Source organism: Ambystoma mexicanum, chromosome 1p (genome assembly GCF_040938575.1).
Source record: "Ambystoma mexicanum isolate Mex_15411 chromosome 1p, UKY_AmexF1_1, whole genome shotgun sequence".
In the NCBI taxonomy this organism is placed as follows: Eukaryota; Metazoa; Chordata; class Amphibia; order Caudata; family Ambystomatidae; genus Ambystoma; species Ambystoma mexicanum.
In genome coordinates this window covers 1,030,161,951-1,030,186,423 of record NC_090921.1, presented here as the reverse complement: position 1 = coordinate 1,030,186,423, position 24,473 = coordinate 1,030,161,951, and positions in this window count along the sequence as shown.

Genomic DNA, 24,473 nt, shown 5'->3' with positions numbered 1-24,473 from the left:
TTAGTCCATTGTCTTTCATGGTGTAAGAAAGTTTTTGTGTCAGAAAAGGGGAGGGGGTAGAGTTTCTGAGTATCCTACGTGGTAGGATGGGGAAATGTTATTTGAAGAAAGGGATACCACATCTCACCGTCAGTGTCCCACTTCCACTCCCCGAGGACCCCCCATCCAGGTGATCCTCCCACAGCAGTGCAACCCAAGGAACTGGACCCAATAGCGATGGCCGTGTCCTGGCCACCTGGATGACATATCCCCGGGACTAGTCAGGGGGACACCTTCAGATTTCTCAGAGGGTCCAATAGGTCCTTCGATGAAGTGCATCCGAGGTGTTTTGTCTGTTTGTTTGTGGACGTATACAATGTTATTATTGCCCAATATTACTATCAAAATGTAGAGACCTGTGAGTACTAGAATTGCTATTACTATTTTAAACACTAGTCAGGCAGGCACCCATGAGAACAGAGCCATAACCCAGCCCTCATCTTCAGCTTCACATGTTTCATGGACCATTTGTGTGTGCACATTGTGCAGGGAAGTTGTTGCTGATGGCAAGATCCCATTCTGCTCATCATGTGCTGTTGTGAATGTGCTACAGCTTGTGCCAATTTTTGTAGAAACGCCACCCTCCATTTCAGTAAGGAGTTTGAGGACATACCTATTTTGAAGAGTCATCAATCTGAGAGCTCTCTGCTTTTCCTTAATTGCGTTGAGCCCTTTCTCAGTGGTATTTATGGCATGCTGTAACTCCCATCATGTTATCTGCAACCATTTGGCATTCGATGACATTTGCAAGCCAGGGGCAAGAAGAGACACAAAGAACATTGATCCCTTAGTAAACAGCCTGTGTTCAGATGGGCTATTGTCCAGTGCGTTGTTGGATTTGTCTGAGAAATAATTCTCTCTTTTTGTGCATTGTAGTGTGTTGAATCTTTTCTCTTTTTGTTCACGTTTTACCATAGGGTAAGCTCCCAGTTGCACCACTAGTGCTGGTGCATGTAATACTGCTAGTGATCATATACCAGCCCAATTTGGTGGGACCTGACTGTATTGCTGTGAACAACAGGCCAATAAAGGCCATTAGTGCTGCTGTGCCTACTTTCATGCTTCACATATCCATGATGTGTTAGCATGCTACATTCTTCCCTACTGGTACTGTGCCAATATTTCTGAAACACAGCAATGGATTTTCTATCCTTGTTATGTGCAATGGCCTTTCTCCATCCTCCACCCATGTTAATAGTCTGGCATATTTTTTCCATTCTTCTAGTCAAATCATATTAACATTTTCTACAGGTCCCCATGAGTATCCTATAGGTGATTCTGCTCTACATCTCATTATCCCTTCCATCCATCCATGAGAGGTAAACACTTCTCCAATTATGTGTAACTCGGCTCTGTCCCACCAGAAAGGTATCTCATTCCGTTGATTGTCAGTACATCTCAACAATGGATGGTCACTTACTGTTACATCACCTAATTGTGGTCCTCACAAGGAATATTTCATCAATGTGTTCACCATTTACTTTTCTTTTATAAAGTTATCTTCATAAAGGGATTCTGCTTTTGTCACCCACATTAAGGAAACCAAACTTCCCTGGAATTATCCCCTTGTTTTGCACATTGCAATGTGAGTTAAGCAATGTGCCCTCACTACTGGTGTTTCCTTGGCCCCAAACAACCTGGAGACACTCAAAGTCTATGGAAGGAGCAAGCATTCTAAGCAGTTTTCCTCCAATTTCTCCCTTCCCACCTTAGTCATATGTCTTTAACAAAGGTTACTCTTTTTGTGAAGAGAACCTTCAAAGTGTGGTCTCAGGAGGTATTCATCATTATTCATATCTCTCCTAACTCCTGTCATTCCTTTGCTCATGTTAACAGATACATTAATACTATTATCACTAGACATTTTTACTGCCTTGGTGTAGGCAAACCAAAATAAAAAGGAAAAGAAAAAAGCAGTGATCACAATGCTGATGGAGTCAATTTTCTCCAAATATCTCTGCCTCTTTTCACATGTTCAGTTATAAGAGATGAAGTCTATTTTCTTCTCGAAAAGGATATTGTTCAATGGTGTGATGTCAAGTGTTGTGTTGCTGGTCAGCTCTCACTCTCACCCTCGGCTGGGGTCTGGTCTCCTCTTATTCTTATTCTTTTGGCTCCTCTTTGTCCAACAGGGCAGCTGTGCCTATAAATCTTTTCATATCTTCTATATGCACCCACGCTTTCTTTCCGCACACTTTTACTGTGGTGGTGGTTACATACTGGACAGAATATAGACCCTTGAATCGTGGCTTGTGTTACTTGTGGAAGAAGTTCTACACATATACCAAATTGCCTCAGACAATTGCAAGGAGGGTAGTACAGCATTTGCATCTGCAATTCCCTCTTTGTTGTCGTTGGTTGCTTCATGGCCCTCTTGATGCACCTTTATCTGCCGAGAAATGAATTTCAAACACGTAGTTATGGCAGTTAAACAATCATGCATTTCTTTTCCAGGCACAGTCACAGAACTCTCTGCATCCTATTGAGCACGCACGGGAGGAGCAATGGGGACATGCATCCTTTTGCCTGTCACTATTTCATGGGGCGTAAGGTGGTGGTCTGAGCCTGGTTGATTGCATATGGCAAAAAGAGCCAGGGGAAGGCAGTGCAACACATTTTTGTTTACAGTATCTCTACATTTTGCAATATGTTCCTTCAATGGGCCATTTAAACATTCCACAATGCTGTTGGCCTGGGATGATAAGTGGAACAAAGCTTGTGCTTAATGCCAAGCAATGATGTTACTTCAGAAAATAACTAATTTGCAAAGTGTGGTCCATTATCTGATCACAACTCTTTTCATACTCCCCATCAGGGAACACCTCACATACGAAGAACTTAGCAGCCTATTTGGCATCTGCATGGGTATATGGTCCTGCTTCTTTCCAGCATGAAAAGGGGCACAACACCACATACTATATTGGTATCCATTACAACTTTGGAGCATATCAACATAGTCTATTTGCAAATGCCAAAAGGGGCATTTAGGGTGGGGTATTGCTCCTATCACTGTTCAGAAGGTATGTCCAACAGTATATTGATAGAACATAGCACAATTAACAATAAAGTTCAAAACATACTTGTGTAGGTTTGTAACGAACCACTCTTCTGAATCATCCGCTGCCACCTATTGCCTTGTGGTGTGTGCTGGTTAGTGTAATTGTTCTAACACAATTATAAGTAACTGAAGGGTCTTTTACAGGCTTTCCAGGGCTTTTCTGTCACCACACCAGTTCAGTGGGGGATAATGAGCTTCCCCACTTTATTCACAGATCCTGTTCCATCTGTGGTGCATATACCTGCATTCCACTATTTGTATCAAGGGTAATGCATTATAGCCCTCTTCCATCTTAATGTAGAGCATCATTTTGTGTGGAGCAATTGTTATCACTGCTATTTGTGAGAAATATCCTGCCCTTTTTGCTTCTGCATCTGCTGCTTTGTTGCCATGGGAAATAAGGTCTATGCCCATAGTGTGGGCTGCACACTTCACCACAGCAGCTGCTGTGGGATATGCCAGTGCATCTAGTAATCTTCCTAGTAATGGGACAGGCTGTACTAGTGTGCTGTCTGTGGACTGGAAGCCCCTCCTTCTCCACAGTGACAGTCCTGAGGGTACCATAGATGTCACATAGGCAGAGTCTGAATATATCATCACTCCCTGCTCCTCATGCACTTCGAATACTAATATCATCATTATTAGCTCCGCTGCCTGCACAGAAAGATTTGCTGGTAATCTGATACTTGTCACAATCTCAAAAGTATTGCCCCTACTCCTTACCACTGCTGCTCCTGAATGCCTCAATCCAGTGCTCTGATCTATCATCGATGAACCATCAAAAAAGACCACCCTCCCCTGTCTAACTTTGTTTCTTTTAATGGGCATACATCATCATGTATGTCTGAGTATGTAGAACATTCATGAACCCATTTTCCTCCCTCTACTGGTTCAACAATCAATCTTTCAAGATTCACTGTGGGACATCTAACAATGTTTATTAATGGACTGGATATTATAATCTTGTATCCAGATGCTCACTGTGTAGTGAGCATGGACTTTGGTTTTTCAAGAACAGTACACAGGCCATGCTCCACATACGTTATTGCACAGCCCATCTTTATTGCAGATAATTACTCTATTGCCAAAGCTGTGGCAGGCAGTGCTGGTTCACATGGGTAATGGCCTCTCATTACGGGATGAAGATTCCACTGCAATATGCCAATGGTTTGTACCCCATTGAGGTTTTGTGCGAGCGGACAGCTGTCATCACGTATCCATTTGAATGTGAGAATAGATGCTATTCTTCCATGTAATCTGGTTTTCTCAACACAGGGGCTGTACTTATCACTTGTTTCAGTTGCAAAAATACATTACACATCTTGTCTGTCCACATTATGGGGCTCTTCTCCTTCTGTGCTTCCTTCAATCCTTCTAAAAAGGGCTGCACATACGTGCTACAGTCAAAGACACACACGCAACAATAATAACATAGCCCCAGGAATTGCTGTAATTCTTTCACTGTCTCTAGGCGGAGTGTGATTGTAATTGCCTCTGCTCTGTCAGGCATCACCCTACACCCTTCCTTTATTTATTTATTTATGTATTTATTCACATTTGTTTTGCGCACAGGCAGCCCAGAGGGCATTGTGACGCTTGTTACAGGTATGAACATGACTTGTTATACATACAGTGAAGTCATTACTTAGTTGCAAGAGAAGAGTAGTAGGTACAGGAGAGGAGGAGAGGAGAGGAGGAGGAGAAAGTAAACGACACAAAGGAAGAGGAATTAGTTAAACAAGGTCGTTTTCCATTTTTTTTCGGAAGGCAGTGAGAGAGGTTTCTGCTCTGAGCGTGCTGTGTAGTGCGTTCCATAGCTTAGGGGCAATGTAGGGGAAACGTATTCCACCTGCTCTAGCTCGTTTGATGCGTGGGACCCTAAGTTGGTTTGTGTGGCATTGCCTAGTTGGTCTAGTGGAGTGAGATTTGGCTAGCGTATCAGACAGGTATGAGGGTGCAGACAGGTTGATACATTTGTGTGCGGTGGTAAGTATTTTGAATGTAATGCGCTTTTTGACAGGTAGCCAGTGTGCTGCCTTTCTGGCTTGCGCGATGTTGTCCCTTTTTGGTATATTGAGAGCTGCTCTTAGTGCATTATTCTGTGTTGTTTGGAGTTTATTGAGATTGGAGTTGGAGGTGCCAGCCAATAGCGCATTACAATAATCTAGTTTAGCTCCAATGGTGGCTCTGGCAATAGAAAGGCAATTATCTTTGGTTAGGAAGGGTTTGATGTCATTGATGAGCCTAGTCCTCAGGGCGGAGGCAGAAACAATGGAGTTGACTTGCTTGTCCATGGAGAGTGAGGCGTCAATGTGGACTTCTAGTGTTTTAACAGAAGGTAGAACTGGGATGACACAATTGTCTATGCAGAATTTGGTGTAGAGTGGGTCGAGGTTCGTGAGAGAGGATTTTTGACCCAGGATGAGAATTTCGGTCTTATCTCCGTTAAGACATAGGCCGTTCGTGGCCATCCATGCTTGGATGGTGGCGTATATAATCTGGAGGGTGGCTGCGTCCTGATGGTAGAGTCCTGTGAGGGGGAGGAGTACTTGGGTATCGTCAGCGTAGTTGGTGTATGTGATCCCGAGTGTGTCCAGTTTATCAAAGAGAGGTTTGGTAAAAAGAATATAGAGGGTAGGAGCCGTACATGAGCCCTGATGGACTCCATACCTGATGGTGGTAGGCTCTGCGTTAGCTATATTGGAAAACACTTTCATCACTCTTCCTTCGAGGAAGGAGGTGATCCAGTTTGTGGCTTGTTTGGAGAAATGTGCGGCCTGCGTGAGATGGTTCGTGAGGATGGCATGATCGGCTAATGATCTTTGATATGATCTGGGCCAAATATAGTACTTCTTCCTGGCAATACTGCACTTCTTCTTTGTCCACCTTGTAACCTTTCTCAGCCAATTCTGTCAATAATATTACTGAGTCTGTTTTACACTCCATAGTACACTTCGTACTTTTGCCAAATCTTGTTGCAGAAAGTACGGTACCTTTTTTGCCAGCTGTGTTTTCTGAGGTGTTTACCTCTACTGCATTTGCAATTGGTATGGAATGGAAATTTCAAAGGCACTTCATCATCTGTATCACTGTCTTCAAATAGCTCATCATCTGTCATGTCACTCAACCGCAGTGATGAGACCAGTGCTATGGCTGTGCGGCAATGAACACCTTTCTTGCCTGTCCTGTGTATCACTACTGTGCCCTCTCGCACCACTGATTCTTCCAAATGTATCTTCATTATCTCCCTTTTTGCCCAATCAGTAAATGCTTCTGCTCTGAATAAAAACTTTATGTGTAAACCTTACAATTTATCCTGTATTCGCAGTAGCCCCCTATCAACACCTGAACCCCATAAAGGAATAATTCTGAATTTAAAGGCATCGCTCGTAATGCTTTCCATCTGTGGAATGCTCATAGCAACTCTCTTGAATTTGCATACTGAATGCATGATGTTGGACATATTATCCCTACCTCATTGAAAGAAATTGGTTATACGTGAGTTAATCGTTCTGCAAATACCAAACACACTAAATAGTGGTGCAATAATGAAGGTATCATTTTCAAAATGAGCCTATCCAGACACTGAAGTGGGTAATCATATTGCTACATAAATAAATCCTGCAGCCATCATCACTCAAAGAAACTGAAGCATGTTTACAAATGGTCTTGTGCATGCCTGGATTTTAACTCGGGAAGTTCAACTGTCATAAATCAGTTGCGGCTGAATGCTCTTGGAAACGAGACATCCGCCTGAAAGAGGATTACAAAGGTGATTTCAAAAGGTAAGAAACGTATTTCAAACACTATAAAAGATTAATTTAAACTGGTGAAATGTAAATAGAGTAAGTTAGAACTTTAAACTTAAGATGGTATAGTAATTGGGGCCAGTTATTTTTACAGATTTCATGACAGACAAACAAGAGATTGGATTTGTGCTATCACAGAAGGGCAAGAGACAGTTGGTGTACAATGGGTATATTTTTAATAAAGAATGTAAGAGAAACATTAGGAATAACTGGAAATGCATGTGATATTATACACATAGATGTAGGGGGCGATGATGACAGAAAATGAAAATGCCAAAACACACACACTTCTTGGACTGTTCTGGGTCTCGCACCTAGAGACTCCCCTAGTCGTATTACCACACAATAAAGTCTCAGGTCAATACTTATTCATTCATCATTTATGTTTAACCATTACCAACAAGTGTAACCCTAGTCTATCCTTCCAAGAACTGCAGGAAGGATGTGAATTGAAGTTCACAAAACACATCACATGTAGATTGGAAAGAATGAACTCTTCTGTGTAGTGGGGTTGCTTCTAAACAACAAATCTATTTGGAAATTCCTGACAGTATGTACTCTCAGTTCTGTGTCTCTAAAAATATCAAACACAGACTGACAGCACTTTTATGTTAATTGTCTTAAAAACATCTGCTAAACAAAGAATATGAATAAAAATATAGTACATTCATTTGTAAAGCAGACAACACATGCCCTGATGCTCATGACATGTGCCTTATCATTAAGCTGAAATAGCCATTAGAAGTTGTGTAGATAGAAGATTAGTGGTAGGGCCAGTTCTCTCAGACTTCCCCTCACCCTAGATAAGCGGATCAACCAGCGCTACCTAGGGATAGAACACACGAGGGTTTAGTTTAGTGTGGTTGAAGGGCAAGAAAATTAAAATGTACAGCACGAGACAGAACACAACCATTGGCCAGAGGCATCCAAAATAGAAAATAAAACGAAAATAGCAGAAATGAAAGTTCTGTCTGAAGGTGAATCATCAAGTTGACGTGTAGTTAAACAACTATGCCAGAAAATGCCATTTCATATAGCAGGGCAAATTCCAGATGAACTAAAAACCACTGACAAAAATGAACCATTTCTATTATATGACGATTGTAAAAATGACGGAAGAATAATGGTGTTTGCCACCCAAAAATGTATCGATTACTTAAAAAACTCAAACACATGGCAAGCTGAAGGAACTTTTAAAGTATGCTCACCTTCGTTATTACAATTATACATTCTACTTGGTGAAATAAATGAAACTAAAATACCATTTATTTATGCACTGCTGCCTTCCAAAATTTACGACGTGTACAAGGAATTTTTCACATACATTTTAACTGCAGTAAACCAAATGAAGTCAGAAACAATAGTAACAGATCGTGGAATACAAGCATTTAAAGTGGTAAAACAAACATCACCATCCACCAAGATACAAGTGTGCTTCTTTCACTTTACAAAATCAATATGGCGAAAATTGTAAAAGGCTGGCCTTCAACGTAAACATGCTAATAATACAAAGTTTGAATACAATATAAAACAGTTATTTTCATTGGCATGTGTACCGATGGGTGAGGTTGAGTATTACTATGAGGTTGTAGCCTAGAGTGATTACTACACTAAAAATGAACAAATATTTGCACCATTGTTGGATTACTTTGATAGTAATTGGATGGGACAATTGACTAGAAGCAGCACACGACGTCTTGCTAGATTCTCCAAAGAACTATAGAACTGTTACAGGGCAAGGTTGGATTGAACACCCAAGACCAATCACACTCTAGAGGGATGGCATCACAGCCAGAGCCATCCATTTGGAACACTAAATCCAACGTTATGGAACTTCCTAAAGGCCTTAAAACCCGAACAATCGTTCAAGGAAGTTAAAATTGCACAGGCCATATCAAGGAAAAAAATACAATTTCCCCCCAAAAAATACAGAGATGCATCCAGATGGCTTAGAGAATGTGCACAAAACTATGGGGTAATGGATGAAATGACATGTCTACAAAGCAGTGTTTTCAATTTAAAATATTAGAACGTGACTGTTACTAGTTGTTACAATATCCAGCAAGCACAGTTAAAATATTAAACTTGCCAAACTGAGAGTTGTAAATATTCATCCATGTGCTGCACCCTTTAGCTTAGTTAAGATTTTTTCGGTTTCCAAGAACAAACACAGCGATCCTAGAACAATGTACACCAAAATCGATCAAAAATCCAAAGAATCCCCAAAGAAATACATCCAAAGGTGTTGTGAAATCCATAGCTTTTAAAAAAAAAATTGTTTATTTTTTTAATTTTATTGGTTTAAAACACAAACCTTTAAAATGTTACACGAATGACAAATCAACAACTCCCCAATCCACATCACACACGTTCTTTACCACACCACCCCATCTTCTTAGGCCGATTCATTTAAACGATCCTGGTCATCCTATTTACGACTCAGTCTCACTTCCTATTTTTCTTGCCAGGCCTTTAGCTTTTCTTCAATACATGCTAAAAAAGATGTCAAGGGCAATATTAGCTTCGTATTGGTGCCATTCCACATTCGCCCCCACCAGTCATCCGCATCCAGCGCCGGATGGTCTTCATTCCAGCGTGCCAAGTGGACAGTTTGCTCATCCCTCAATTTTGGGCAAAACAAAACCAGATGTTTAAGCGATTCCGATCCGCTCTTACAGAATCTGCACCAGAGATTTATGTCTACATTACACGCCCAATGACTGGACTGATCCTTGGTTTGTAGAGCGTTTAACGAAACAACAGAAACAGTCTCCGTGCTCCAGGATTCGGAAATTGCTGCTGGTAATTTTGTAGCACATTAAATCCTCTAGACTCAACCGGGGAATTTCGCATAGCTCTGGCGGCAGATCTTTCATTGCATGTTACTTCCCAATCTGTTCGCCAAATCTTGGTTTTTGCAGCTAAGGGGTTTGTTTGGAGTGTTTCCACACTGATATAATATTCCAGCAGTAGATCTTTACAACGTTTTACCCACAAGGAAGCAATATCACTTCCATCGGATGGTACGTTGTGTAATACACGAAATTGCAGAATTCCCTCTTCAGGTCTGTTTTTTCGATATAGTGCCAGTAAATTCCAACTAATCCGTGCGCGCAAAGAGATCAAAGCCAGTTCATATCTTATACACGCCGTTGAAATACCTGGAGGAAGACTTAAGGCTTTGGTTCAGAACACATGTTCTAACGAAGACCAAGGTTAGATGAACATCCCAACGCATTCTCTGCACCGAATGTTAGTATTGGTGCAACTTTCAGTTCGTAAAAATTTCTCAAAGGTTGCAAGGAGAATTTACCAAACTTTTTATGAAGAATTAGTGCCTGGTTTGCAAGTTGACCGCATTTCCTTTTTGAATCATGCACCCAGGGAGCGTCGCAAATGCTGGCATTTAATGTCATACCCAGATACTTTAAACTATTTGTAATGCGAAGCGTCTCGGGACCCAACCTCCATGCGAACTTCCGACCTTTTGCCTTTTGTTTGTTCCTCATGTTGTGCATCACCAGAATTTCGCTCTTAGCTACGTTGATTTTCAGGTTGTTCATAGCCACATACTCCTGGACTGCTTCCAATTTTCTTTGTAACCCAATCGGGGTTCCGTCTAAAATAACTAAGTCATCAGCGTATAGAATCCAACTTATCTTGGAAAGGTGGAGCTTAGGTGGAAAAGACCGCACCGCGTTTATCGACTCGCCGATGTCTGAGATAAATAAACTGAATATTGCTGCAGCCAACGGGCATCCCTGTTTCACCCCCATATGTGTCAGAATCTGCGACGACAGGGTACCCGTTTGATCCAGGCGGATAGAAATTGACGTATCTGTATGTAGCTCTTTGATAGCCTCCAGCAACCCAACAGGGCAGCCCCACAATCTTAACTTATGCCATAGCAACTCTCTATCAACCATGTCAAAGCGCAAGTCCACAAAGGCAAGATAAACTGCAGTGTTTGTTCGTAGCGCTTCCATCTTTAGCAGGTTTAAAATAAGTAGGTTCAAGGAACAGCCCACATATTTTACAAAACCTGCTTGTCTTTCGTCGATTCTGTTTGCAGAATGGGCCAAGGTAATTAGTTTTTTTTGTAGGACTGAAGCATAGATCTTGCCTAAGACGTCTAGCAGGGCTATTGGCCGGTAGTTTTTGGGAGATGTTCTGTCACCTTTCTTAAAAATTGGGACAATTATCGCTGTTTTCCAAGACGCTGGTGTTTGCTGCTGCAAATTGATTTTCTCAAATAAGTCAAGGCACAAGTCTGCCCTGAGATCTGGGAGTTGCTTAATTGTGAAGTTCGTTAACCCGTCGGGTCCAGGAGCCCTAGAGCTTTTTGCTTTCACAATAATTTCACAAATTTCCTCTTTTGAGAAGTGCAACTCCCAAGGGTTCATTGGTCGAGTTTTTGTTATATAGGGTCGTAAAGTGTTTAACCCACTCTCCCTCGGAGACCAAGCATCTTTGTAGAGCTTCTTGTGATGTTTCCAATCTGTTAATTAGGCGCCAAAACTCACCGCTGTTCTTGTTCGAGAAGGTTTTCATCATAGCCTCAGCATCATTTTGGTGAAGTTGGTATTTATGACTTTTTAACCAGTTCTTATAGGCTTGCTTAGTAGCTCTATTTTTCGGCTTCCTTTCCATCACCGGGCCTTGGTTATTTCGTCGTATCTCGGCACGCATCACACGCTTACGTTGCATCACTGATAGATCAAAGTGGTGAGTCTTCTGGAACGACAATTGTTTCAGACCAATGTTTTTGGCCTTAAATTGTTGCAGTAATGAGGCATATTCTAACTCCTCCGGCAGGCCCTTACATTGATTATAGAGCGTTAACACCTCATGTTCCTGCAGTCTTAATCTTAGGCGATTTGATTGAGCCAACACCTTGGGTACCCACTTGCAAGCTTGGTCAGTGTCAGCGACTTGAAGTTTTAACTGCAACATATCATGGTCACTGTTTTTCATGGGAACAATTTTGAAAGAGGTTATCCTGGCATGCAGGTCATTAGTTGTAAAAATGTAGTCAATAGTTGACGCTTGACCTTCTCGGTGCCACGTTGCTCTCGCCGGGATATCGCCTTGCATGTTTCCATTCAACATTGTAAAACCTCTTGCATTTAGCTCTTCCAACCAATCTTTCGCAAGTTGGGCTTTCTCCGGGTTAACAGACTTGGTGAAATCAATATTTAAATCGCCACAAACAATGATTCCACCTCTTTTATTCAAGCCCAGCAGTTGTCGATGATCGTCGTTAGTTGGTCGATGAAGGGGTAGGTTCCCGTACGTTAATGGTTCCAGTACAGATTGATCACTTGAATTACTTCTGTTTCCCTCCCTATGTAGTTCTTTTTGCCAATCTCCGAAACTGGAACATAAGGAGTAAAGTTAGTTGATTTTAACAGGCGGTAACCCGATGACCGTTTAATCATGGTTAACAAGCCGGCCATTAGGCGCCCTTCACTGCCTTGATTGCTGGATTTAAGGCACATTCGTACTTCGAGGTGACTGGCATCTCACTCATCCATGTTTCTTGGAGGCAGACCAGATGTAAATCTTGCAGCCAATCAGTGTTTAACAAATGAAGAAAGCCTCGAGTGTTCCATGACGCAAACATGCACATTTGTGAATTTCCACTCAGTGGACGTTAGCTTTGTGCTTTTTCATTCAATGATTTGGCCAGCCATTTCCAATCCTGTGTGTTTTCAGATTTCCCCGGGACAAGTCCTGCACTAGGCACACTTTCGTCCAGGCGGCTTCCATTATTAAATGTAATTTGAATTTTGTCGAGGGGCCTCAGTTTGACACTCACTTCTTGATCAGACTCCAATCTCTTGTTAGCATCACCACACGGTTGTACCCTTTTGGGACCTAAGTCCATTCTACTATTTTGCACTGACGAGATTGATCTTCTACTCTCTGTTTGCTGCTTCCTCGTTGTTGTGTACTGGAAGTCCTCTTGTGGTATTAACCTGGTTCCTATGGCACCCATGTTTTCGCATTTTTTCTCAAGGACCTTTTCCATTATTTTGTAAATGTCAAAGCCCATGGACAGAAGGTCTTCCCCTGCCTCCAAGACTGCGTTGGCGATAATATTGGATTCAATGTGTAGAATAACCTTGTCATGGCACAATTCATCGGGGAATTCCACAATTTTTATGTCCTTAGATCCTACTGAACGTAAACGCAGAATATAATGGAGCAATCTTACAACGTTGGTACGATTCAAGATTAGTTTATCTCGTGACTCCACTCTCTCCAACATCAATTTAATCGTTAAGGCGTGGGGCGTAGAGCGCACAGCTGCTTGCCCTTTAGTGCAGATCATTCTTTCTTCTAGCACTAATGGCTGAGCTGGGGCACCATTACTCAGACCTCGACTGGCTTCTGACCCAGGGCTTGAATTAGACTTAAAACTGTCCTTTTCCATTGGTGCATTCTTCATTGGAGGGTGACTTTGTAGAACACTGGATAACTTCTCTCTTTTTTCCTGTAAGGTGTAAAACACCGGACTCAGACAGACAGTCTGGTCCTCCTTTATCCCCACCACTTCAGGCAAGATTATAATGCAGCTTCTTCCATGCTCCACTCCAGGTACTTCGCTCGACTGGTCAGGTCTCTCTGATGGATTGCACGAGGTTGGATTCATCATAGTCACATCTACGTTCTGTCCCTTCAGCGCCACCTTCTGATTACAAGGAACAGTAATCCCACTCGGCGCCGAGCAGCCTACAATGTCTTCGCCATCTTCGTAGACCGACAAATTCATCAACTCGTCCTGGACCACCTTCTCATCTTCAGTCATCTGGCTGACACCTACTTGCGAAGAGCTGGGCATCGATTCTGGGCATACGTTGCTGCCTTGATCCCTATTTGCCACAGGATTCAGGCGAGTGGAAATGGCTTCATCCACTATCTGCAGCACATTAATATTGCGTAGAAATTTGCGGGAACGTCTTTGTTTGTTCAATTTACAACTCAGCATGTTTTTTTGCTTCTTGGCTTGTCGGGGTTTAGCTCTCTTACTTTCCACATTTACTTGAGGGGCAGCATCAGTACTGCCAAAGATGGGAAACAAGGCCGCAGATTTTGGCCCCTCGGCAGCATCTGTTGTAAGACCTGTACACACTTCGGGCACAGGCAGCGGCAAACTTGACCCTGATGCACTTTGGCAGCCTGTTTGACCCAAATCTGCCGCGCTTCTTGCTTGTAAGAACGCAGAGTGAAAAGAGGTCACTAGCGTGCTATCAGGTTCGCTACATTCATTGACCTGGGCACCATCTGCCTGTGGCTCAACTACCTCGCTTAGCACCTGTTGGTGAATCCCCTTGTCTACTATTTCAGGGGGCTCACTTGACCACTCGAGTGAATTTTTTGTACTTACGATCTTTGCATCCTGGATCAGATCGTGCTGGCTAGTTTGCCTTTCAGATGCTACTAACTCTGCAGCTGAAACACTCTCTTGCGGTAAGTCGAGGGCCGCCAACTGCTCAGACCATGGCATCGGCAGAACTGCACAGCCTCCTGGTGGGTCGCAACCTATTTTGCTATGTGGCTTGTGAAAGAGAGCAAGCACTTCCCTTGCCACTTCTGAAAATAATTTCTTGACGTTTTCTTGCACATTTCTTGCACATTTCTCTGACCATTATGCAAAGCTTCTAATTGCAATACCTTTAAGTTCATGAGTGCAATTAGTGTTGACAGATCTTTCACATTGTCATTTATTGCTTCATACAATTTTGTAAACAGCGTTAGTGATATTGCCATGGCGGCGGTCAGTGATGAAAATAACTCGATAGTGGGCACATGCACACAAGGTGCTGCCTCGCTCCCATTGTCTTTTGACCTTGACTCCTGTGCAGCATACCTTGAGGCATAACGCTTGTGTCGTATTTTAGGAAACGGACGTTCCACAAGAGAAGAGTCTTCTGATGAAGAGTCATCTGTTGAATCCTCACTATGTGATTTATGCAGCCGCTGGTTTGGCCGACTCATCCTTATACCCTGGCCTTCATTGGGAGGGTTAGCCAGCCTTTTCTGGGATTCAGCCACTTTTCCCACAGAAGACTGGGAGGACTCCTCAGATGTCTCAGCCTCTGCTGTTCTAGCACGCTTGTAGAAACCAACACCCCAAGTATCACAGTTTGTGTCCGTTAACTCATGCCACTGTCTCTTCTGAGGTATTTTATGCGCCCCACTTAGTTCCGGAATGGAATCTGGCATTAGATTATCAGCACGAGCTTTGTTCAGCTCAATTAGGTTTTGCAGGACAGATGAGACCACCTCTAAGGAGTTCCTTCGCTCAGCATAACATCCCCCTCCTGAAATCATCTGTACACCTACACCACATGGCTGATCTGAAGTGTACTCCGGCACCACCATTTCAAGAGACACTACTGGTCTATCCTCTGTGCTAACCAGGGTGTGCTCTCTACCTGCATTCACCGTGGGCACAGCAGTGAACACCTCATCCTCAACATGCCCGGAGTCGCCTGTCTCATGGCGATCCGGAACCTCCAAAGTTGCTCGCAAATCACTGGAGCTTACCTGACTTACATGCGTTTGCCCATTTACGCATTCGTCATTTGCTGTTTCACTGACCGGCACAGAATGAAGGCCTGCGTGCAGACCCTGCTGGACGGTGGCCAACTCCAAGCAGCTGTCGCAGCGCGGTTCCGCCAAGCTCTGCGAGGAGCCCACCTCCTCGACTGGGGCTGCAGCCTCCCCCTTCGAGGACTGCTCCGCCACGTCATCACGCAGCGCCACACAGGTGACTGGCTCCGCCCCCACACTCCCAGGCCGCTCCGACGGCGGGGAGACCAAAGCAACCGCTCCATCCTCACGCCGCGGCGAACACTCCGGGATCACCTCCCCCACCGGGGAACACCCCTCGGCTCCCACTTCGGCGGTAAATACAGTGTTGCAGCCACTGATTTCCAGGTGTTCCATACCCCTCGGGAGCGCCGCATCACTCCCATCCCTAACCTCCTGCAAAGTCACGTGTGCACTCGATCGCACATCGCCGATCGCACATCCCGAGACCTCATCAACAATAACAGCTTGGGGGTCACATGTGCTACACTCCATACTTAAATCCAGTACGGAGCTACACGAGGTATAGTGGCTCACCAGAGTTTGTCTTTTACGTTTTGTTTGAGTCTCCTCTTGCTTACCCAAGTGTTTTAATTGCGCTCTTGTCCTTGATTTTTGCTGTGGACCATCCATTTGAATGGATTCCTTTGGACAGCCAAACAGTGAGATTACAGCCCTTTGCACCAGGTGTGCAGTCAGGTGACTAGATGACCAGCACAGAAAGTTAAAGGTACAGGCACACGCACCTCCAAGCTCTCAGTCCACTGCCTTTTCTCCTCCAAAAAGATGTTCCTCGTAGGTCAGTTCCCATCGCCACAGCCAAACAGTGAGATTACAGCCCTTTGCACCTCAGGGTTTAGCGCCACAAGGGTGTGGGAGGCGGCCTTAAGTACCAGGTGTGCAGTCAGGTGACTAGATGACCAGCACAGAAAGTTAAAGGTACAGGCACACGCACCTCCAAGCTCTCAGTCCACTGCCTTTTCTCCTCCAAAAAGATGTTCCTCGTAGGTTAGTTCCCCTCGCCACAGCCAAACAGTGAGATTACAGCCCTTTGCACCTCAGGGCTTAAAATTTGCTGCAAGAAATACACCAATCCAAGAACCATGTGCCCGAAAATGTATAGGAAATCCAAGAAATCTCCCCTAAAAACATACAAATGTGTGGTGAAACCCATGGCTTTTAAAGTTCCAAAAATGAAAATAGCTATCCAAGAACCATGTCCACCAAAAACAATCTGGAATCCACTAAAAAAAACATCCAAGCAATACAAACACAGTGTCAAAAATCCAAAGAATCCTTGAAAAAAAACATCTGAAGGTGTGATGAAAACCACGTTTCCCAAAATTAATACAGCAACCCAAAAACTTTCTAAAGAAAGGCATTCCTAAATACAAAGAATCCCAGAAAAAAACATCCAAAGACATGAATAAATCCAAGTTCCATACAGTAATCCAACGAGTCCAAAAACAATGTCCAGAAAAAAACATTGTAAATCATGGCCCGTGGCTCATGGCTCGTGGCTCAAAGTGCCTCCCTGCAGCCCTTCCTGCCTGCCTATGATAGGTGCAGCTGTCCTACATTTGCACCATTCAGGTGAGCCGGCATTGGTTCCCCCCACCCCCCGCTCATTCCCTGTGTCGCTCTCTTGTTCCACCCACCCCCCCGCTCATTCCCCGTGTTGTGCTCCTGTTCCACCCTGCCCCCCGCCCCACCCACCTCAGAATCCCCAATTGTTTCTTCTCTGTATCCCCAACTCCTATGCCCTGTGTTGTCTGTGTCCTCCTACCCACTTGGAGTCAAGATATAATCCTGTGTCTGTGCCCTCCTGCCCACTCCTCATTGTTTTGTTGGCTCCTTGCCCTTACGTCCATCTGGTTTGCCCCCCACTTCTTGCATCCTTTCATGTGGTCCCCCCATTTGCCCCTGCATCCATTGTGCCCCCATTATCCTTCTGATTCCCCCTCTGGCTCATCTTCCTTTTCCTCTCCCTTCCCCTTTCTTCCTCCTGCTCTCTCATCCTTGCCTTTGCCTCCTCTTGTCTCCCCCCTCACCCCACCCTTCCTTCCTTCCCCTCCCTCCCCCCTCTGTCTATTCTCCAGCACTACCCCAATTTCCGTCTGGCATATTAAGTGTAGCGCCTGCTTTCTGCTTCCATCCTCCCATCCTCCCCCCTTTTTTTCCTTCTATTTTAAAAGCACTTACTCTTATCACTGTCCCTGACCTCTGATAAAGAGCTTGTCTGTTTCCCCCTACTCCTTCATGTTTTCTCCTCCCCTCCCCCTAGCACTACCTTGATTGTTCATTGACCCTTAAGATAGTCACCTGTTTGTTCCTCTCCCCTCCTATTTCCCTCCCCTCCCCCACTTCCTCCCCTCCTCCCCCTCCTTTTGTCATTTTTGCACTGCAACAATTGCCATCAGGCATAGTAATGCTACTGCTTGTATTGTCTATTTTATTCCTCCCTCACCTCTCCATTATTTGTTCCATGAACTTGTACTATCAGTTATGATATGATAGTTATTTCTCACATTCTGATTTGCTTCAAGGACCTGTAAGAATGTACTGTATTTTCCCTTGTTTCCCTCGCTCCTTGAAGTGTTTTGAAACACATTGTGTATAGGCGCTATACAAATAAACAATCAATCAATCAATCAATGGATTCCTGTAAAAAAAACATCCAAAACCAAGACAAACCCATGAACATCTTCTACTCCATCCTTCTCCCGGAAACACTGACCATTAAAAACTGGTGGCCTCTAGGGTCCGGAAATGAGAACTTGTGCATATGCCTCCAGTGGTTCAAATGGGAACTACATTGTTTTGGATAATATAGGAGATTAAGTTATTTTTCATTCTTAAAGTTAAAGTTGAAATTACAGCATTGAATAATGCCTCTTCATTATTTATAGCTTTATTATCCTTGGTTACCATGAAATTGTCATGTTTAATTTGTTCATCAAGTCTCTCCCCAATATGTTAACAGGTGTCTTTCGAGAATACAGCAATGATGCAGCCATCGTATCTTCTCCCACGGTTATAGGTAGCTCTTCTGTGAATGGAACCTTTTTCATAGCCTCAGAGAACCCTTGTGCGTCTATCATTACTTGTGGCAGTGGAAACCCTCCTTCTCTGACACAAGATCTCATCACTTCTCTGTCAACCAAAAAAGAAAATGTTCTATCCCCTTATTGTCACCCCCACCCGGGGTTCGTATTCTGGGTTGGGAGTTACTGATAGCACTGGACACACCAAGCTGCTCTGTGGGTTGTCCTACTGGGGCAAATGCTCCTCCCTGTTCCTGCAAAGGGGTTCCCTCCAACCACTGTTGAACCCCCTGTCATGGGTACTGGTGTTTGTGGCAATATATTCTTGTCCCATTGTCCGGTTTGTTGTGTTGGCATTTGTAATGGATTCCTGTGATTGCAGAGGTTGTTGTAGCTGCTGAATCAGAGGCATCTGCTACTGTGCTGTCTGGTGCATCTGTGGCTGCATCCGTGGTTGCATTTGTGGCTGCACATTATGATGTGGGAATGGTTGCTGTTGCGTACATTGAAATGTGCACTACTCTTGCTGTGTCTGTGCAGGATATTCTGGGGGAAATACAGGCTCCACTCTCGGGCCGTGTTGCTGCCATCCTTCGTTCATTGACCCTCTGTGCCTACATGCCCTTGCATAATGCCTGATCCTCCCACATGTCCAACAGTGTGCTACAAAGCCTCCAAATCATGGTCCGGTTCCACCAAAACCTCTTCCATATCCATCTACCTCCAAACTCATACCTTCTTCCCCTCAGTGCATACTCGCTACACCTGGGGTAATAGTTACTTTCTCCTCTTCCTCCTGAATATCTGCTCACCCCCTTTTGTTGATATTCCTGCTCATAATTTTCTCCCCGAACGTTTGGTATTATTGCTCCCTCTACCATTATCTTTGACAATTTCTTTTGCACCAATTTAGCTTCCTCTCTTTGCCTGTCTTCCACTTTGCTGCTTTTCTTGTCTTGTTGCATTCGATGATAATAGACAATATTCAACTGTATCTCAGGCCATTGTTTCATCTCAACCCCTACAATTTTCTGTAGTTGTTTCTGCACTTCTTCGGGAAGACCCTGGCATAAAATGTGATAAAACACAGGTATATTTTGTCCCAACTCTCCCTTGTTTCCAAACGCCACTTCTCTTGTATTTCTTGAATACATGCCTCTGGATACTCCTCTATCCCCATCTTGCTTGTCATAATCGCACTTGTTTCTGACGTGTCTGGTTATTGTACCCTCAATGCCCTCCAAACGTCCATTCTGCAATAGTTAAAAGGCAAACCATGGCAAACCATCATGTGTGTTATTTTGTGCTGTCACATCGGGATAACCTGCCCTATTCCAACCAAACATCATCTTATTCCTCTCCCAGTATCAAAGCAAATAAACTTTTCATTTCCCCTACCACCAGTGTCATTCCTGCTGTCCATTTTTCCAGCTCATTAATCCACTTTCCTGCACCTGCCGTCAACGCTGCTAAATTAGTCATCAAATCATTTTTTCCGGTTTGAGGCCACAGTATAAATTTAGCTATCTCCCACCCCTTTTGAATCAAAGGTAACTGCATCATTCCTTCTCTGGGTAGGGGCACAACCGCACCTTTAGTCCCTTTTGACATTATTACTAGGTGGCTTGTTTGATGACCTGGCCAATTCCTTAATATGTCCACATTTGGTGTTTTCCTTTCTAAATGTATTGGTAGAAGCTCCGGGAGCGATGGGCCCCCACTCCATAATAGCTCATCATCAGCAAATCTATTAGTGCATACTCTATTGTTTTAGGGGCAGTGGTTTGAGGAGATCATGTCGCTTCCTCAGTCTCTTCCTGCCCTTCATCTTCCCACTCATTTTCCTCTCAGTCTACCTCTTCCAGCATTTCGTTGCTGGCACCTCGAAGACCTTCCCTCACAAACACTCCTCTTTCTATCTCCTCTATTATGTTTCTGTGGATGCTGTCAGTGACCTCCCTCATTCTCTCTTCTCCATCTCTGTCCTCTGTCACTCCTCTACTAATGCTAGCATTAACCTCCCTTTTATAGTCTTCTCTATCCTTTTCTCCTGCTCATCCTCTCTTTCCAAAGCCTTCACGTTGTCATTGTCAATTCTCTGTCTGTCTATTTTGAAAACTATCTGTCCTCCCACCCATTTGTCTAGTGGGACTACTGTTCCTTGTTCCCCTCCCTTTATTCTTTTCATCCTTTTCAACTCATCTTTCACTTCCTTTAGCTGTGCTTCTAAACTGCACCTTTTATAATTTTCTCCTCATGTTGCTAATGTACTTTTTGTGCCATATTGTTTTTCCTTTTCCTTAGTATTACCTTCCACCTCTGCGGGCACATATCAGGGATAACTGTAACCTGCAGCAGCTTGCAACGGATATGATCCTGGCCCAGTCGAGAACGCATGGTTGAGGGGGGGGGGGGGAATTGATGTAGGTGCACCTGCCCTTCATTGTCTCTACTACCTATACTTTCTTTTTTAATCGTCTCCTCCTCCTCCTCAAACATTGTCCCTAAATTGAGTATGCTTAGTCTTATCTCTAATGTATTTCCCTTGTGTGTGGCATGTAAGTATGTGAGCATGTGTTGCAGCAGATACTTCAAATGTGTCCCTTCTTAATATGCTGGTCCATTTTGCCAGCTGTGTATTTGACCCATTGTACATGATATCTAAGGATCTTTTCCTTATACTGGGGAACCGACTTACACAAATTAGCAATGGGGGTGTCTGCCATTATAATAATATAAAACTCATCCTAACATAAAATTCAACAATTGCCTTTCCAACACACTCTCTCCATTCTTTTCTTTTTCTCACCCCGCTTTGCCTCACAATTCTTACAATCTCGACATAATATACTCCCTAATTCACACCAACAATACACTATCTCAATCTACACCATACTTCATACTTACGGCCAAACAATCCTAGCTACTACTCTACCAACACACATCCTTTTATATACCAAACAAATATCAACAATCAACATCAACAAAATCTATTCGTCACAGCTGTCTTCCCTTTATACAGGTATCTCCCCTTCTATCTCTTTTACTGTCCCCCTCGAAGGAGGCTGGGCTTTACGCCCTACTGCGTGGTCTTCTCCAACTACTGTTGGAAGTATCTCTTTTCTTTCTATCTTTAATACTCTTTTTCAACTTAAACAAAAAACAACAACTATACCCTCGCACACAGGTGTTTTCGTGCACGAATATACTCACATCCGATGATCCCCGAGATCCGTCAGCGACGAGCCCCCCTCTATCTGCCTACTCTGCCCTCTGCTCCCAGTGTACCACATGCGATACCAGACAGGGCTTGCGAGTACTGGGATCCTGCCAACCTCCTCTTCAGTGTGTACTGCAACTGCTCCCTGCAGGCGGTCTCCTCTGTGCAAGGGAGATTCAGCGAGGAATTCTTGAACCTCCACCAGACACTGGGGATCTCAGCAGTGCCTCCAAATGTTAACATAAGCCCAAATGTATCAATAACCGGAAATAACTCAATAATGGAGTAACTCCAAGTGCACAGTAAAAGACATCCTTAGTCAAGTAAAAACGGTCGCTGGGAAAGCGTAGTAAGGACAATCTCAAAATGGCGTTAGGAACAACAAGGTTTTAAACACATAATATGTCATAGCTGATGTCAAAGTTAGTAATCATCATAAAAACATCTTCTCTCTCACTCACTTGGTTAGTGGACTATATAACATATAGTCATCAATAAGTGAACCTTCTAATATTGGTTCTTTCACAACTAATAACTCCTCGTAGATACATCCTTCTACACATGATACATTTCAATCTATCATGCCATTGGTTGGCCCTCTGATACTCTAGTTGACAAGAAGAACACAATTTGATTCTTCAACTGTTTGCTCATCTGGCCTTGGGAACTTTTATGTGATGCCAAGATAAGTTTTGGGGAAGGAGAGGTGAGCGAACCACTATGATCCAGTTTAAAGAAGTTACTCCCTTCTCATCCCAGGCTTCAGGCCTTATTTGCTAGTCTGTTTGGGGCCTTGGCATGTCGTTTTTGTGTCTGGATGTACTAACAAAGTGGCAGGTGCACTGTCTAATTGGGCCTTGAATAAATGACTATTGTTTCGGTTACGTGGTAGAGGACCACTGTTCAGAACTCAATTTCATCTATTTATTGGAGTTTCTACTATTCTAATTTGTGTGTGCTTTCCATCGGCAGCCACTTGGGGTCCAGTGTATTAATTCAGTATAGGATCAATTGGCACAATAGCTACCTGCACCTGCCATTGAAGGATATCTCTACTTCTCAAAGTTACCAACTAAAACTCATTAACTTGAATAATTGCATGCTGTGTGCCCTGGGAAACGTTTTCTGGTGCGGCATCAGTTTCTAAGCAGAACTCCCCTCGGCACACTGACCTTGGTGTTTGGACTACTGTGTGAGCATTGTGAGGCCTGGCACTTTGTGTTAAAATGCAATATTTCAAAAATCAGGTCTTACAGGTGGCAGTACTTCTGCTCTTTCTCCGCCATATTATTTTTCTTTGTGTCTCACCTGCCCATCTCTATACTACTTGTGTAACCCTGTCTAGGTATTCTGCAACCTTTCCCTGCTTCTATGAATGTACACGTCTTCTCGTCCTACTTGTGCTGCACAACCTAGTCTACTCTTCCTGGCGACTTGCATGATAATTAGTGTTTTACTGGCTGTTTATAGACCGGTTCTCAGCTTATATTTTTGTTCATGCTCAGGAAAGGTTGGGGCCATGGCCCACCTGGTACAGCTTTCCTCTGCACATCACACTGCCATCTGGGCATGGGCATGGGCTGGAACAGCACCACCATGTTGGTAAGGGCGGCGTACAGTGCCCGCTACTCAGTGCGTGTGCCTGGAGCACCTCTAGGTGCCCGGCTGGGTACAACAGGATCTCATAATATCAGTGTATGTAGTGATTAAGCATTTCAAGGCATGGGGGTCAGAGCCATGAGAACAGTGCCATCTGCATATAAAAATTCAGGAATATATAGATTGTTGATTTAAGGCACATCAGTATTAGCAGGGAGTAATGCAGCTAGAAGCCATTTTTTATATATAGGGGGAAAAGAAGTGGCGCCAAAGCACAGCCCTAACAGACCTCTAAAGTTGTTAGAAAATCAGCAGTGCAATGACCGGTAGGGCTGCTTCTGATGGCAGTGCATGTCCCTTGATGGATCAGAGCCAATTTGTCCAGCAGGAGCATGGGACAATTCATGGACCTCATCACTTGCCAAAGTTTACACCTATTCACCTTATCAAAGGCAATACTGAGATCCACGAATGCCAAATATATGGGTCCCATTTGATATAGATAGAATGGGCTGTTATTAAATACAAATAGAGATATTGCTTGTTTGGACTCAGTCCCTGTCTAAAGCCTAGCTGTATGTCAGTCAAAATGTTATTGTCTGATACCCATTGTTCTAGTTTTGACAGGATGACACGGCTAAATATTTTGAAATGGGAATCCAGAAGTGAAAAATTGCGAAAATTATAGCTTTTTTCCATGAGTCAGGAAAGATCAGATCATTAATCACAGTGTTAAAACATCTGGATAAAAATGGGGACCATATAAGTATGGCGTGTCGAAATAAGTCGACAGGGACTCCATCACGTCATGGACAGCAACCAGGAGCTTAGATCTTGAGAGCATCAGAGACCGCCTTAATCATTATATAATCAACAATATGCGTAGTATTAGACGTGGAAAAAAGAAAATCTAAAGGATTAGCCGGAATATCCGTAGAATGATCCAAAGATGCCTGAAGATTATATATGGTAGGAAAGTGTGATACCCATACATGGTCCGAGAAAGATGCATCTGAAACAGAAGGATCTAAATGGTAAATGGGGCCTAGTGGGATACTTTCCTAGAAACCTCCAGAATCTCTTTGTGCAGAGTCTTGCTTAGGTTG